The sequence below is a fragment of the Microtus pennsylvanicus genome, chromosome 14 (assembly GCF_037038515.1).
Source record: "Microtus pennsylvanicus isolate mMicPen1 chromosome 14, mMicPen1.hap1, whole genome shotgun sequence".
Classification (NCBI taxonomy): Eukaryota; Metazoa; Chordata; class Mammalia; order Rodentia; family Cricetidae; genus Microtus; species Microtus pennsylvanicus.
Genome location: NC_134592.1, coordinates 41,952,690 through 41,969,690, shown reverse-complemented (window position 1 = coordinate 41,969,690; position 17,001 = coordinate 41,952,690). Strand labels below are relative to the sequence as shown.

Genomic DNA, 17,001 nt, shown 5'->3' with positions numbered 1-17,001 from the left:
TGCAGCCATAGCTGAGTGACTGGTTTAGCTTACCACTTGTTTGAATTAAGGATTACCTCAGTAAATAATAGATCAATAAAAATTTTAATTCAGCATCTTCCATAAAAATTGGGAGACTTAATCACTCTCTTTGCTGAGCCACAAAATATTTTGTCAGTAGGTGAAATATAGGACTGGACGAGGTCTCAAAGGATATAGTGTATGCATGTATTCTTTTGGAAAGTGAATTGAGATCATGGCTTTTGTGAATAATGCAGACAGTCTCTCCTGGGAGCAAATGGGGTCTGTATTCCGTTGGGAAGGCCAGACATAGATGAGCTAGGTGGAGGAAGTCATGGTTCCGTCTGGGTGTTCAGTGTAAACTGTTGAATAGGAGACTGATTCAGGAATAATGTGAAAGGAAAGAACACACACAGTGAGGCCACATGATTAACACCAGCGAGTCCATCAGCAGAGACTGGGAACAGGAAGCACAGCAAAACCTACGGTGTCCTCCAGTTAAAACCTACACCTAAGGATGGTGCACCGTGTTCTACATACGGCTATTGAGGTTCCATAGTACCTAAAGTAAAAATGGCATACTATTTAATTATTTGGTATTGGGTAACTCTTAAGGATAGATAAAATTTAGTTCTGTCTTCTCTTAAAGTCCTACAACCTCCAATGTGAAGTCAACAGAACAGGAAAATCTAAAACTCCCCTGGAGGTAACAAATTTATTAAATAATTGTCCTATACACTAAAAGTTAAAGCCGAATGAGATAAGATAAGCATGTATTTTAGGGAGATTGTGTCTGTGCATATGTGTGTGCTGCTGCGTGTGTGTGTGTGTGTGTGTGTGTGTGTGTGTGTGTGTGTGTGTGTGTAGGCCAGAGGTGACCAGAAGGAGCTGTCTGCACTGTTTTCTGAGACAAGATACCTCACTGGGACCTGGGAATCGCGGGTCAGGCTAGCCTGTCATCACCTCCCTCCACTGTGGGTTATTAGCAGGTACAGCCACATCTGGATTATACCTGTCATCACCTCTGCAGTGAGTTCCTAGCAGGTACGACCACATCTGGATTGTGATATGTGTTCTAGTGATTCAATTCAGATCCCCCATGCTCTTTATCCACTGAGATATTATTCTTCTGCCCCAAGAATATTATATTTTATGACATAGAAAACTTACATGTAACACAGATGTTGGGTTAGAAAATCTTTGCCTGAATTACCAACAACCAGAACTATCATTTTCATCTTTCCTTAGAATCTTTCATGTCAATAAAGATTAGGCGTTTAATGCTGCTTCTGTTAAAGAGTTTAACATTTTCTAATAAATTTGTTACAAAAGCTACATTTATGAGATCATGGAAATGATCATGGCTTATTACATGGAAAGTTAAAATGTTTTGGATTAAAAAAAATACTTACTTATTGAGAGAGAGAGAAAAAAAAAAACACCACAGCACCACAGTGCCAGTGGGTGGGGGTTCAGTTCTCTTCTCCCACCTTGGATTCAGGTCATCAGCTTTGGCACAGGCACCTTTGTCCTCTAAGCCATCTCAGTGACTTCAGAGTAGCAGTGAAAGAAGAAGAAGGAGAAGAAAGTTTGCTGTTGTCACATCTGCACATTGTCATTGTGAGAGTGTGCTATAAAACCAAGGAGAGCTACCAAAAAATAACAAAAGAAACCAGGAATAATTAACAGTACAGACAATAACAGAAAACAATGGGTTCATAAAAGTTGCAATTAGAACAAGGAAAATGGCTCCTCAGTTAAAGAGCATGCAAGATCATGAAGTCTAGAGTTAAGACTCCCAGGTATTATGTAAATGCAGATGGGTATGGTAACCCGCTTGTAATTCCAGCCTCAGAAGGCATACATAAGGAATCCCTGAACAATCTGACTAATGGGACTAACCATATCGGCAAGCTCTGGAGTTGACTGAGAGACCCTGCCCATTGAATAAGGTAGAAGGGTGATAGGATGATTTTTGACATCAACATTTGACCTCCACATATTTGTACACCCACATGTAAACATTTACATACACACACACACACACACACACACAGACACACACACACACCATGTGCCACAGCCACATACATGAAAATGGGAAAATAAAATGTCTAGTGAAGGAAAAGTAGGAAAAGAAAAATAATAAGGAAAATATAGAAAGTAGCCTTATAACATATAATCTCAATGATATCAGGAGTTATCAGATGGAGAGATGGTGCAGCAGTTAAGAGCTCTTGTTGCTCTTACAGCAGACCCTCGTTGGGTTGCTAGCCCCCAAATTGGATTGTGAGCCACCTACCTGTGCATCTGGTGTCTACAGGTACTGACACAAGGATGCATATACATATACTCAGGTATACACACATACACATACAATTAATAAACAAATCTTTCAAAAAATGTTAAATGTAAATGTTTTAACTAGGCAGTAGAAATTTCTGTAATGATGTAAATGCTGTAGGTCTATACTGCCCAGTGTGGTGACCACTGGTCACTTTCTACTGAGCACTTAAATTGTGTCTCGTGTAGCCAAAGAACTCAATTTAAAACGTTATTGAATTTTATTAAGTGTTAAAAGTTTGAGTTTCTAAGATCTGGATTTTATTATTTAATTTTGCTATTACCTCTTCAAATATTTCTTCATCCTTGTTTTCTGTTTTTACTACACCTCTGATTTCATGTTAAACCCTTTAAATGACCATTTTAAAGGTGAGGTAACAGATATATACAGTAGTCTACCTTAACAAATTTCAGTGGACAATTAATTTCGTATTGTTAAGTAGTTTCATCTTGTTGCGCAGCCAACCGTCTGTACTGTCTATCTCCAGAACTTTTCATTTTGCAAAACTGAAACTGTATTAAACACGATACCCTAATCCCCCTTCCTCTCAGTGCCTTTTTGTCTCTGTAGTCTGACTACTCTTAAGTACCTCATAAATAGAATCATATAGAATCTAGACTCTGTCTTTAGTGGATGGCTTAGTTCACATAGATAGCATCATGTCCTCAAACGTCTGTCCTGTTGAGATGTATAACAGGCCTTTTCAAGTTAAATAATGGCATGTTGTCTATGTATATACCTCTTTATCCACTCATCTCTCTCTCTGGGCATTTGAGTTGTTTATATCTCTGGGTTATTATAAATAGTGTTTCTGTGAACCTGGGTGTTCAGTTAGGGTGTTTATTATAGGTGCCCTGCTTTCATTGCTTTTAGATGATATCCAAAGTAACGTTGTTGGGTCATTTGCTAGTTAGCTTTTAGTTTTTGTATGAGGAACTTCCATCCTGTTCTCCACCAAAGCTGAGCTATTTTCCATAAGAATATATTACCAGTATTCCATTTTTTTATTATTCCTACAAGCATTTGCTGTGTAATAGTAACTATATGAGTGATTGCAGGTGGACACGCATTACACTTGCAGTGGATGTTTCCAAAGTAATGAGTTGACTATGTTTCAATGTTCAGTGGCCATATGATGTGAGATTTCCCCTCTGTATACTGTGAATATGTTTTATTACTATTGGTTAATAAACAAGCTGCTTTGGCCTATGGTAGGGCAGAATATAGGTAGGCAGGAAAACCAAACTGAATGCAGGGAGAAAGAAGGCAGAGCCAGGGAGATGCCATGTAGCTGCCAAAGGAGAAAGACTCTAGAACCTTACCAGTAAGCCACAGCCTCGTGGCAATACACAGTTAATAAAAATTGGGTTAATTTTAAGATGTAAGAGCTAGCTAGGATTATATCTGAATGATGGCCAAACAGTGTTGTGATTATTTGGGTCTGGGAAGCCGGGGAATAAATGCTCAGTCTCTGATTAGAGCCATGTGAATATCTCCTTTTAAAAATATGTTATTATTTAGTATTGTGTGTGCATACACACTCTTGCATATGTGCTTACACATGGAAATCAGAGGACAGTTTCCTGAAGTTGATTCTTTTCTTTGTCCTAGTGGGTCCCTGGGACTAAACCCAGATAGGCAGGGACACTTACCAGCTGAATCATCTTGCTGGCCCACATACTTTACATTTATTTTTATTGAGTACATTTATGCATGTGTTGGTATACTTGCAGAGTATTTAAAAAATTAATAGCAAATGGTCTTTATATTTCTAGGTAGTTGCTTAAAGTAGTATTTAGAAAAGGCTGATTCTTGGTTCTTAAATTTGTTTTAAATGGATTAATTCAGGTTTTTGTTAATGAAATAATTGATAGTAATCTAGAATGTCTTAAAACATTGTTACTTAAAAATGAGAATTTATTTAAAGATTCATTAAAGTATACATTTACATATATATACTTTGTGTGTACATTTCCATGAGTTTTGACAAATGCATAGCATGTACAGCCACAAATGAAATCATGCCATTGACTGCTTTGTCTGGTGGTGGTGGCGGCACACACCGTTAGCCTCAGCACTTGGAAGGCAGAGGCAAGTGGATCTCTATGTATGAGTTCAAGGCCAGCCTGGTCCACAGATTGAGTTTCAGGACAGCTAGAGCTACACAGAGAAACCCCATCTCAAAAAACAAAAGCAACAACAATAGAAAGGAATTTTCAGGCACCTAACTATTGCTAATGTCTTCAAGGTAGAGTTTGACAGGTACTATTTCTAGTCAAGGGCTTTACTTGTTGGTAGTAAGATGTGATTTCCTCTAAAACAGACAAACAATTTTTAAGTATACTGCTTATTTAAAATAATACAAAGTCCTTGGAAGCATCATAAAATCAAAAATATAGGCAAACAAAAATAACAAAAATAATTGAAGTATGTGTATATATTAACATAATTTATATTATACTGTATTGTGGTCATTGAAGTATTTTTAAGCTAGCTTGGGCTCTCTCTCTCTCTCTCTCTCTCTCTCTCTCTCTCTCTCTCTCATCTGTTTTTGTTGGTATTTGAATTAGAAGTCAACTCACACATCACCACACATCACCATGAACCTTTGTGTCTTAGCTCCTAGTCTGGCTGTAGTCTGGTGCTCTTTAAGTCTCTTTTTATGCAATCATGGAAAAATATGTTTCTGCTTGAAGCAGTTTCAAACAAGCGTCTTTCATCAACAGTCAGACACAGGGCAGCTGAAGGAAGCTGTTTAGTCTAGAGTAAATGCTCACGAGATTTCAAGGTCACTAAGGAAATGTAATTATGCAGTCTGTTCCAGAATCATATTTTTGTAGTTAAGACTTTAACAATATTAAATCATAATGCTAATTAAAAATATGTAATGAGATATATTCTAAAATTAATCTCAGAAAAGCAGCTTCCGTAATAAATTAACACAGTGAAATACAGTTGTTGTTGTTTTTTTTAACTAGGACTCCAAAGAAGCAAGTTCAGTAGGAAATTTGTTAGCCCCTGTAGACGCTATAAGATTTTCATTGGAAAATGAAACTTTTTAGTATTTTCAAGTTTTTTTGAGAAGCAGTGAAGTTTTTAGCAGTAACTTTGTTTTGTTGTTCACTTGTTTATCACTCAGCATTTATTTATGACATATTTACTTGTGGGACAATTTACTGTGTTAGATGCCAAGAAAATAGCAATGAACAAAACAGAAGAAAATGCCTCTTAATATTCTGGCCTAAAACTAACAATAAAAATACATTATCAGATCTGTTAGTGGATTGTTTTTTTTTGTTTTGTTTTTATTTTTCACATTTATTTATTTATTTATTTATTTATTTATTTATTTATTTATTTATTTATTTATTTAAGATATCTGTCTCTTCCCTGCCACCGCCTCCCATTTCCCTCCCCCTCTCCCAATCAAGTCCCCCTCCCTTGTCAGCCCAAAGAGCAATCAGGGTTTTCTGCCCTGTGGGAAGTCCAAGGACCACCCACCTCCATCCAGGTCTAGTAAGGTGAGCATCCAAACTGCCTAGGCTCCCACAAAGCCAGTACGTGCAGTAGGATCAGAAACCCAGTGCCATTGTTCTTGAGTTCTCAGTAGTGTTTTTGTTTTGTTTTGTTTTTTCGAGACAGGGTTTCTCTATAGCTTTGGAGCCTGTCCTGGAGCTAGCTCTTGTAGATCAGGCTGGCCTCGAATTCACAGGAGTGCTGGGATTAAAGGCGTGCTCCACCACCCAGCTCTGTTAGTGGATTGTTTAGCCAGAGTTTTCTACTGCCAAAGAACCAACAAGGATACACAGTTTGCGGATGAGATCTCTATTGGGAATTGGCTCCTATGATGGTGGAGTACCAAACCTAGCAGAAGAACAATTCACTGAGTCTTCAGAACTGAGAACAGTGCAGTTGATTTGAGTCTTGGTGTGAGGCCAAAAGCCTGAGAATGAGCAGGTGGGACGTGATGGAGTTGATAACAGGGTTCAAGTCCTGATGGCAAGACTTGAGAACCTGGACTTCTGGCATCTGAAGATAGAAGATAAATGTCTTTGTTCCAGCGTAGAATGAACTTGCCTTCTTTGATTTTCTTCCTGGTTTGAGCTGGTTATTGGGTGAGGTGAATCTTCTGTACTCAGACTGCTGATTGAAATGTTCATTTCTTCTGAAAACACTCCTACAGAATTTCCTGTAAGGGATTGTGTTTTTGAAAGGAAAATCACCAATAAAATGGTAAAATGTGTATTATTTGACCACCAGGGCTCGCTTTTCATTCTGAAATATTTCAGGGTAGGAGAAGCGTCTTTCTGTTGTACTTTGTATTTGCTTGGTGATATTTTAGGTAATATTTCAACGCCTATTACCATTCTTGGTTTCTGTATTCCTGAACATAATCTTTCTCTCCCTAACTGTGCCTCCTCCTACCTCCTCACACCCTCTTCTTTGACAGCTTCTCAATATGGTATTCCAAGCTGACCTCAGACTCACAGTCCTCCTGCCTCTGCCTCCTGAATGCTTATTAAACAGGCATGTATCAACACATCCAGCTTTTACTTTTACAGTTCTGGAGCTCTAGAGCATTGCTAAGAAACTGTCATTCTTCCTCAGGAAGACTTGTATTTAAAGGCTTTATCTTTCATTTGGTTAAAGTTAAGATGTTAAGGCTTGGTGTTGACTCTGTCCTTTTCTTGACTCTGAAAGTGGCTTTGTTTGTTACACATAATTTACCCAATCTTCTTCAAAGCTTCAGTGTATACAGTACTGAGGTATTTAAAAATGATGTATTGAGGATTTCTTAATCTTTCATGCTTTCACATTGTAGATTATATCTATGTTTGCTGTTGATTTTTTTTTGAGACAAGATCTCACGTAACCCAAACTGACCTTCAACTCTGCGCTAGCCAAGGATGACCTTGAGCTTGATCCTCTTGCTTCCTTTCACCTTTTAAGTGATGGAATTAGAGACTTGAGCCACCACATTTTATGTTTGAGGGACCAAGCTCAGCACGTTACACTGGCAGGCAAGCACTCTGACAACTGGACCCCCATCCCAGCTTGTATCCATTTCTGAAAGGGAAGAAAATAGAAAGTAAACTAGTGAAGGATATACTTATTTACTAAATGAATTGTTTTTGCAAAATTTATTTTAGTTGTGTATATGTGTGTGCATATCGTATCCAGGTACAGAGGATTTTGATGTAAAATAACCCGCTAGTTATGGTGTGAACCATTTGGGAAGTACATATTTAGACAAGAAGCACAGAGCACAGTGTACTGCATGATTGTTCTCAGGCCAAGGCATCTTACTGCTGGAGAACAGAGGTGAACATAGGCAGGCAGACAGAGACGGCCTCTGCTTTCCCATGTTGTAAAGCAGATACCACAGTCCTCCACAGGAAAAGTCGTTATCCTTACCATATCCTTACCAATGAACCCTTTTCGAAAACATTTTTTTTCCCAAGACAGATTTTTTGTGTGTGTGTAGTCCTGGCTGTTCTGGAACTTACTCTGTAGACCAGGCTGGCCTCAAACTCAGATCCACCTGCCTTGCCTTTTAAAGTTATTTTATGAGTAAACAGGAAAAACAGTTTGTTTCAGATAAATTAGGAGGAATTTAAATGGCACACCCAGGTTATTTTTCCTTGTTCTGTGTGTTCAGTGTATTTAACCAAAACTGACAGGACTTTGACTGCGAAGTCTAGATTTCAGCACCTCCCTAGTGATTTTGAAGTTTTTATTACCTCTGGCTCTTGCTGCATCTGCCAAGATTCCAGATATATAAATAATAACATTTAGCTTTTATCATTATCTTTTACTCTTTTGTGACATCAAAATTCAGTACTTTGTAAAATAAAAATGGTTTAGTGAGATCACACCAAGCCATTACAGTATCTGACACACAAAAGGAGCTTGCGACTGCCATTGCTTGTTCAATAATTATAAGAGACTCTCATTTTTAGGCTTATGAACATTAATTGAAAGGATTAATCCAATTAATTGCTCATTCTTCTGTGATTTTCTTTCTTTCCTAGAAGTCTGTATGTACACATACTACATACTTGCCTAGAGCATCTAAAAATGATATTAAGCTCTTTATGGTAACCAGGCATCATGAGAAGTAGACAAATGTTGATATCCATCCATCAGCAGGGTGAATGAGTTCTTGCCTCTAATTACTATGGAATAAAGTCCATCCTGTTTAATGGCTACTCAGAGCATAGATTGTGCAGGGTGTAGGCAGTTTGAATGGGTTGGCAGTTCTTTTTGGTTCTTACTGAGAAATAGACCCCATTGATTACAGATTAGCATGTGGGGTTCATTCAGGGGTGAGAGACATGCTCTGAAATTGAATTGTCATGGTTGGATAGTCTATAAATTTATCAAAGTCATAGAATTGTACACTTCACATATATTAGCACCCAAGAGACAGAGACAGACTGATCTCTGTGAGTCCCAGGCCTGCCTGGTCTATGTAGGAATTTCCAGACCAGCCAAGATTATACAGTGAGCCCCTGTGTCAATATCTTCCCAATGCCTTATATTAGTGGGCTGGGGAGAGATCCAGTGAGTGAAATACAAGCTGCACAGAATGAGGGCCTTGGTTTGGGGCTCCAGCAACCATGTCAAAAGCTGGGCATGGCGGATTTTTTGAGGTGTGGGGATGTTTTGCTTTCTTGGTTTCAGGGGTGTGTTTTTAGATTCCTGTTTGTTTTTGAAAAAGAACTTAAAGTTGGATGGGTAGGGAGGGAGAGAGGATTTGGAAGAACTTGGGAGATGGGGAGAATATAATCAGAATATATTTAAATTTAAAAAATATTTTAAATAACAAAAATATAATAGAAAGAAGGCATATTTGAGAAATACGTTAACAAGCTCCTTTTGTGGGTCAGGTACTGTAATGGCCTGATATGATGTCACTAAACATCACAGCTACCTTAAGGTGGGGTATTCACTTTTAGTTAAACCTATATTCTAACATCTGCTTATAAAACAAAATAGGTTTTGTTTTTTATATAGCCTGAGGGTTGAAGTGTTAAGGATTAATGGTACCTCTCACATAGCAGTACGTAGTATCATATAAGTAGCAGAAAAGCAATTGAATAAGTAAAATATATGTATGTGTATCTCCCTATCGTCTATCTATGCACCTATTTATCTGTTTATCTAAATAGTATCTGAATCTAAACTTAAAGTTGTTATGATTTTATTATTGCAATGACCTAAAAGAGTATATTGTGGCAGCAAAATACTGACTGTTGCCTATTTGTAAAGGTGTACACACTGATATGTTGATGTTGTAGTGAGGAGAGGGCCCGCTTGTTTGTCCCGGCCACCCTGCTAGCTTAGCCCCGAAATAGCCACACAAATTGTATTAATTAAAACACTGCTTGGCCTATTATCTCTAGCTTCTTATTGGCTAACTCTCACATCTTGGTTTAACCCATTTCTCTTAATCTGTATATTGCCACGTGGCTGTGGTTTACTGGCAAGATTCTAACCGGCATCCATCTCAGGCAGGGATCCATGGCTTCTCCCCTTACTCTGTTCTTCTTCCTCCCAGTATTCAGTTCTGTCTTCTCCTCCTACCTAAGTTCTGCCCTATCAAAAGGCCAAGGCAGTTTCTTTATTCATTAACCAATGAAAGCAGCACATAAACGAAGGACTTCCTACACCATGTTGAAGTAAAGATCCCCCATCTTGGTTTGGGGGGGGAGGTGGAAAATGATAGAGGAAGGCCCTCAGTGTTGACCTCTGAGTGTATAGTTGGGCGCATCCATAAACATGTGCACAGACATGCATACAACACACACACACACATTATTAGTAGCTCACTGTATTTTTTTAGCTTGACAAGGTTCACCTGATATCTGATAAGTAAATATCTGAGGTATTTACTTACATGATTATTTTTATCCTCATAACTATAGCTGAACAGGTTCCCTCATCTTTTTTATGGTTTATTTAGTAATAGTGAAATGTCTTCCTTTGGCATTGTTCTTCTTTGTTATTGTGAGCTAAGAACAAAATTCTAAATTAAGTGTATCTTCTGAAAGCTTAAATGTCTCTATACCCTCTTAGCTGCAGTACTTTGAGTAATAAGTTTTCAGGACATTGGAGTTGGTGTAGTTGCTGTGAAACGTTGCTGTTGCGTCATCCTTTAAGATTCCATTGTGCTCTCGCCCTTACTGCTTTGACTTCTGCTCCGTTTTCTTTGTTTTAGCATTGTGGGAATAATTGAAATAATTTCTAAGATGATAAAACATGTTTCAACCTATAATAAAAATAAGATCACTAGGACCCCATAATGTTTCTTATGTCAATGAAGGGATCCACAGGGCATACGTGTCAGCTTGAGTAGCTTTACATAAAATAAGCCTACATCTTCACACACACAATTTAAGTATAGGGCTTGATGAGCTTTATAAGCATAAGCAAGGTAATAAATGTATATATGAACTCGTCAAGCTTTCTGCTGTCCCTGTGATTTTTTTCCTTCTAAACTCTCTCAGTTCCCCACCGGGAAACCCACTAATATGCCTTCTGAATTACACGTTCATTTACAGTGCTTAACATTTTATACAGATGAAATGATAATAGATGCATTCACTTCTGACTTGTATGGGTCAGTATAGAATACTTACTTTGACATTGATCTATGCTGTAGTGTATATCTGTGACTCATTAGTTTTGATTGCACAGTAGCGTCCCATTGTGTATATACCACAGTTTATCTCTCACTTGCTGACAGGTGTTTGAATTGTTTCCAAGTTTCTCTGCAGTCAGTTCTGGTCTTTTAAATAAATCTGATAGGAATATCCCTATCAGAATATGCATACTTGCTTTCTTTGATGTGAATATCTAGGAGTAGAAGAGTGCACCATTTATAGGTATTTATATAAGTTTTTAAGAAACTCACAGCTGTTTTCCAAGGGGGTTACATCATTTTATGTCCCCCTCCTCCCCTCTGTGGTCTCTAAGGTCCAGTTACCTCATTTGTTGGCACTTGATACAGTCAATCTTTTCAAAATTTTAGCTGTTTTAATAGCTGGGTGGTGGTATTGTTTTAAAGTCTGTTTCACTGGTGATTGACTACTCTGAGAATCTCTTCCTGTGTTTGCTGCTTTTTTTGTCTTTTTCTGATCAAGTGTTTGCTCAGATCTTTTATCCATTTTGCAGATGGGTTGTTTGTCTTTTTATTGAGAGGTGTTGGTCTGTTGTAGATTTAAGATGGCTGATACGATTGGCAAGCATGCCTTCTCTGTCTCTGGCTTCTCAGTTCCTAAGTGTTCTTTGGAAGAGCACAAACTTCAATTTCGATCGAGTCCATTTTATCTAGCTTTATTTTTCTTTTTATGACTTAGGCTTTACATGTTACATCTATGAAATTTCTCCCTGAATCAAAGTCAAAATAATTTCTTTTAGACACTTTATTATTGCCGTGGGTTTAACATCATTTATGTCTGTGATCCTGGTTCCTTTCAGCGACTTGGGATGTTTAGTAGTTTTTGTCTGTTTTGTTGAAGACAGTTCTTTCTCCACTGAATTACATCTGTGCCCTAGTGAGAGATCAGGTGACTATAGGTGTGTTTGCTAATGATCCTAGAATCATGCTGTCCTGATTACTTTGGTTTTATAATAACTCTGAATATTGAAAAAAGTCTTGTAATTTGTGTTTTATTTGGGAGGGTGTTGGCTGGATTTTGTTTGTATTTTATATTTTGTTATTTTAACTTTCTTCATAAACTCATGCAAATTTTAGGGTCAGCATCTACATTACTATAAAAAGGTCGGCTAGACTTAAAAACAAAACACCACCAACAAACAAACAAACACAGGCCTTTTACAGGTGCAGTAACTCATGCCTGTCACCCCAGGAGGCAGAGATGGAAGGAATTCGTGCATAATGAGTTGGAGGCTAGCTTGGGCCAGAAATCGAGACCATCTCTGCCCACCTCCGCTAAGTGGTGATGCTAGAGCAGTTTTTGATTTGTAAAGCAGTTGGTAATACAGAGAACATACACATTATTTCATGCACACAGCCTGCTTCGTTTCCCTAACAACTAACATTGGTATGGTATGTTTGTAAGAATTAATCAGTATTGATTTATTTTTATTAACTAAAATTTCTACTTTAGATTTCCTTAGTTTAACCTGATACTTTTTCTGATCCAGTTTCCTACTAGAGTTCCCTTTCATAATGAGATCAGAGTTATACTTGCTCATGAGGTCTACCATAGATATCGGTTACCATTTTTATCATATCGGGAATATGTATATTGTTAGCTGGGTGTAGTGGTGCACACTTTTAATCCCAGCTCTTGGGAGGGGGAAGCAGGCAGATCTCTGTGAGTCCGAGGCCAGGCTGGTCTACATAGTGAGTTCCAGGATAGCCAGAGCTGCAAAGTCAGACCATTTCTCAAGGAAAACCAAACAGCAAGTACAAAGAATATCTATTTTGTCAGCATGTCCTAGTGCATTCGGTATCCACTTTGATACCCAGGCTGAGGAAGTGTTGAGCTTCTCAGAAGCAAAATTACACTTACCCCCTTCTCTCAGACTTCTGGGTGGGGAGTTATTCTCCACTTTCTTGGTAGTGCAGTGTTGATTATCTATGCAAAGTACTTGTAATTCTGCATGTGAGGGTGTGTCTGTCTGTCTGTCATATTTCTGTATAGACACCAGAGGTTGATTTGTCTCCCTCAGTGATTCTCCACCTTATTTTTTGAGGCAGAGTCTCTCACTAAACCTGGAACTCACTGATTGAACCCAGCTGGTTTGCTCCATGTATCTCCCACCTCGGCCTCCCAGGAGCTGGGGTCACACCAGCTTTTACATGAGTACAGGCAATCCAAACTCAGGCCCTTGTTCTTGTGCGGCAGGCACTCTGCCATCGGCTAGTTCCCATCCCAAACTTTGCCTTTATTAGTTAGCTAATTAATAAATTAGTTAGATATTTTTGACTACCAAATACTTGTGTATGCTTCTTTTACATTTTTGGCTACCATCAGTTTAGTGACCATTGCCATTCTTTCATCACAGTATTGTTGAATGAGTTGCATCTTAGTGTATAAGGAGATAGGAAAAACAGAAGCTGTAGTTTGTAGATACAGTCTCTCTTTGATCTCTGTGTCTGTTACTATGTTGAACTGATAGCAGAGTTTATTTTCATTAATTCTTCACTTCCTAATTGAAAGATTGGGATCACAAACTGGGGATTCAGTTGTCCATATTTGCTCTGTCTTAAAATATTCATACCATCTTAAGAAACACTTTCAAGTAGAGATAATCTTTTTAAAATCAGGTTTGTAGAAACTACATTTCTGTTTAAAGAGACTAAAGAAAAGGCTAGAAAAGGGGCCTGGAGATTGAGTTGGTGGAAGTGATTAGATATGTGTCATTGGCTGATGGCTTTACCCTTTCAAATAGAAACCATGCAGGATCTTGACTGACGTACTCTTAATTTCTGTGGATCATGGTCTGTGGTTTTCAACTTGGTCTGTTCCCTTTCTTTCTCCTTGTTAGGTAGAATTCATTTGCTAATTTCTACAAGTCTTTCTACCATGAGTTTTTTTTTTAACTAAATGAAACATAAGAAACATTAATAAAAACAGAAAGAGAAACACTAGAAATTCCGAATTTTATGTGAGCTATGGGAAATTGTCGCTCATATTTTTGGAAATAGATACTATTACAGTATAAATTTGAAAGAAGCAGTGAGCATCAAGTGACAGCGCAAGTAAGCTGTTTGTACTTATCTTGCAACTGTAGATGTTAAGATAAATAAGTTCATTGGTTTTTCCTTCCCATTAAAGGAAATATGAAGTCATTACTGGAAAATTTTGATATATAAGTAAATAGGAGGAAAAATAGCCCATGATTTTAGTATTGCCTCCCTGCCTCTGTGTGAATTCATAAGCTGTAAGTGGTTTCTGCCCTGGTAACAGTTGCCCACAAACCCTTTGCTTTTTTTCTTAGAGCTTTATTAAGCATTTTCTGCTTTCCTCCTGGTTTGGGGTCTGCTCTGCCTTAGGCTGGGAATCCAGTGTTGCCACTTTCAAACAAGCAGCCCTTAAGTGCAAACCAGGCATTTCTGCTAAGTCCTGAGTCCCCAAAATAGTCACTATTCTGACTGCCCCCCTCCCCTTGGTTTTTCTACATAACTAGTTTTAAATGTAAAAACATAAATCCTAAAGAGTGGGAGTGGAAAACAGGGATGGTTTTCATTTGGGACAATTTCCTGTGAAATGTGGTTCTAAACAAGACCCATATTTACACAAGTGAATATAGCTTTATTTAGAGTGGTATAGTCAGCACAATTTAAAGTGATTTAATTTCACATTTTGGTCATTGGTATTTAATGTTTTCATGGCAAATATGTCTAATAACAGTAGTTAAAGTTTGAAATATTTTTGAGTAATTTTACATTAGAAACACCAACTAAATCAACTCTGTAGTAACAAATGTCGGAAAAAATTAATTATTTTCTGCTGCCACTGCAAAATCAATTGTGCAACTGTTCTTTTTAACTGACTTTCACATTACTGCGTTCTAAACACAGCACTCCTGTAACTTGTCAGGAGCAGGTTTTGGTTAATAGATATTTTCAGTGATGTAATGGGAACTTTTGGCAGTGAGTCAGAATATAATGGACTGTGATTAATGTTTTAATAAGTACTTTTCTATTGCTCATGATGTAGAGGAGAAATGGTTTCCTGCTTAAATTGATAGGAGAATAGCAGGTGTGCATACGATTTTTTTAAATGGAATATTTTTCTTAGGTTAACATTAATATTTTAATGTGGTTCAGTTCACTGTCATTGTGTGTGTGTGTGTGTGTGTGTGTGTGTGTATTCACAGACATACATATATATTCACACGGAGACCTAAAATTGTTGTGTTTGGACTCTTCCTTTGTTCCAATGCTCTAATTTTAGTTAGTATGTTTTGCTCTTGGCTCCTAGGATAAAGTCTAAGGGAATAAAGGATCTGCCTGAAGTGTGTGGTTTAGGGTATGAGTCATGTGCCACACTGGAAAAAACAGTGAATTAAAAAACTTTTTTAGAGGTTCACTCTCGAGGCCAGGGAGATTTATAGCCAAATAGAGTAATGATCATGACTCCCACTTGGAAAGGCCGTCAGCTGGACCTATGAACTCAGTAAAGTGCAGAGATTTGGAGAGTTAAGCTTTGTGATTTTGTCAGTCTTGGAATCCAAGTGAATGAAGACAAACAGGGAGAGACTCTGCTTTGCCACACTTGAGGGCTTCATTCACAGCTTGCTTTTAATTTTTTGTTTGTAATTTAATTTTCACAATTTCTGTACAATAGATACTTGTTATAGGTGAAGTGTCTTAGGGCCGAATAGAGTCCACTGGCCATGGGCTGCAGATAACTTCTGCTCGATGTTTGTATATAAAACTTCCTTTGTTCAAATGTGTACTTTTCAAAAGAGTTTTTGGTTTTCAGAGAGTCTCAGTGATCCTGATTTTAATTTTTAAAAAGTTTGGATTAGTAAATCTTAAACTTTGCCTATGTAGGAACCACTAGAACTGGATTGGTCAGCATCACCTTCAGGGTTTTTAATTTAGCTAGACTTGTGTGGGGTTCTCAGAATTTGTGTTTCTGACAATAAATGGTGTTGATGTTGTTGATTAGGGACTACTGTAAATGTCACTGGTGCAGTTTTGGTAAATAAGCATCTAGAATTCTCCAGACTGTATCCCAGATCTGGGATACTGACCTGCTTTCAGATTGTCCTGTTTAATGTTGAGTTTAAAACACTATTAGTTGTTTGCCATCTTTCTTGCTCTATCCAGTGCACTGTTTAAGGCATTCTGTGTTTTAACTTATTTGTCCAGTTTTTTATCTAGACTATTGTCTATTTGTTGCTTTTATATTTTATTTTAATTTAAATATTCTGATCATGTGTATGTGTGTGTTGTGTATATGTGTGCAAGTGTGTATGTTCCCATATGTGGGCACATGGACATATGTAGGTCTAAGGTTGACATTGCGAGTCTTGCTAGAATGTTCTTCACCTTATTCATTGAGGTTAGGTATCTGACTTGACCCCATGGATATGGCTAGTCTAGTTAGCTAGGTTGACTGTAGGATCGCCCATCTCTACTTCTGAGCCCTGGAATTACAGGCAGACCAGCCACCACACTCACCATGCAATTATATTGGGGTTGAAGATCTGAACTCCGGTTCTATGCTTGTCACTTACATGGCAAGCAATTTAGTTGCTGAACCATCTCCCTGGCCCTGTGTTTGTTGCTTTTATAGAGTCTTGATAAATTTGTGTGCAGGTAATATCTTCCATTTGTTCTACTGGTAAAAATCCCTGCACTGTAGGATATATTTTTAAGGTCTGGCTGAAGTAATTTTATAATGAATATAATTACTTACTATAAAAATAAGAAGTTTGAAAAATGAAACAAAAAAACTTATCTGAGAAAGTAAGTGTTTTTTCCTCTAGCTGGTTCCAGTAGTTGTTTGTTTGTTTGAGTCAGGGTCTTTCTACATAGCTCTGTCTGTCCTGGAACTCACTAGGAGGACCAGGCTGACTTCAGGCTCGCAGAAATGTACCTGCCTCTGCCTCCTGAGAGCTGGGATTGAAAGTGTGCATTACCCCACCTGATGATAGGGTCCAGTAGT

General features: G+C 37.9%; 1 protein-coding gene across 1 annotated transcript in view; it reads left to right on the top strand.

Moving 5' to 3' along the window:
- Positions 1-17,001, top strand: part of Mnat1 (MNAT1 component of CDK activating kinase) — a 127,278-nt gene that overhangs the window by 82,716 nt on the left and 27,561 nt on the right. The gene's annotated exons all lie outside the window — the stretch shown is intronic.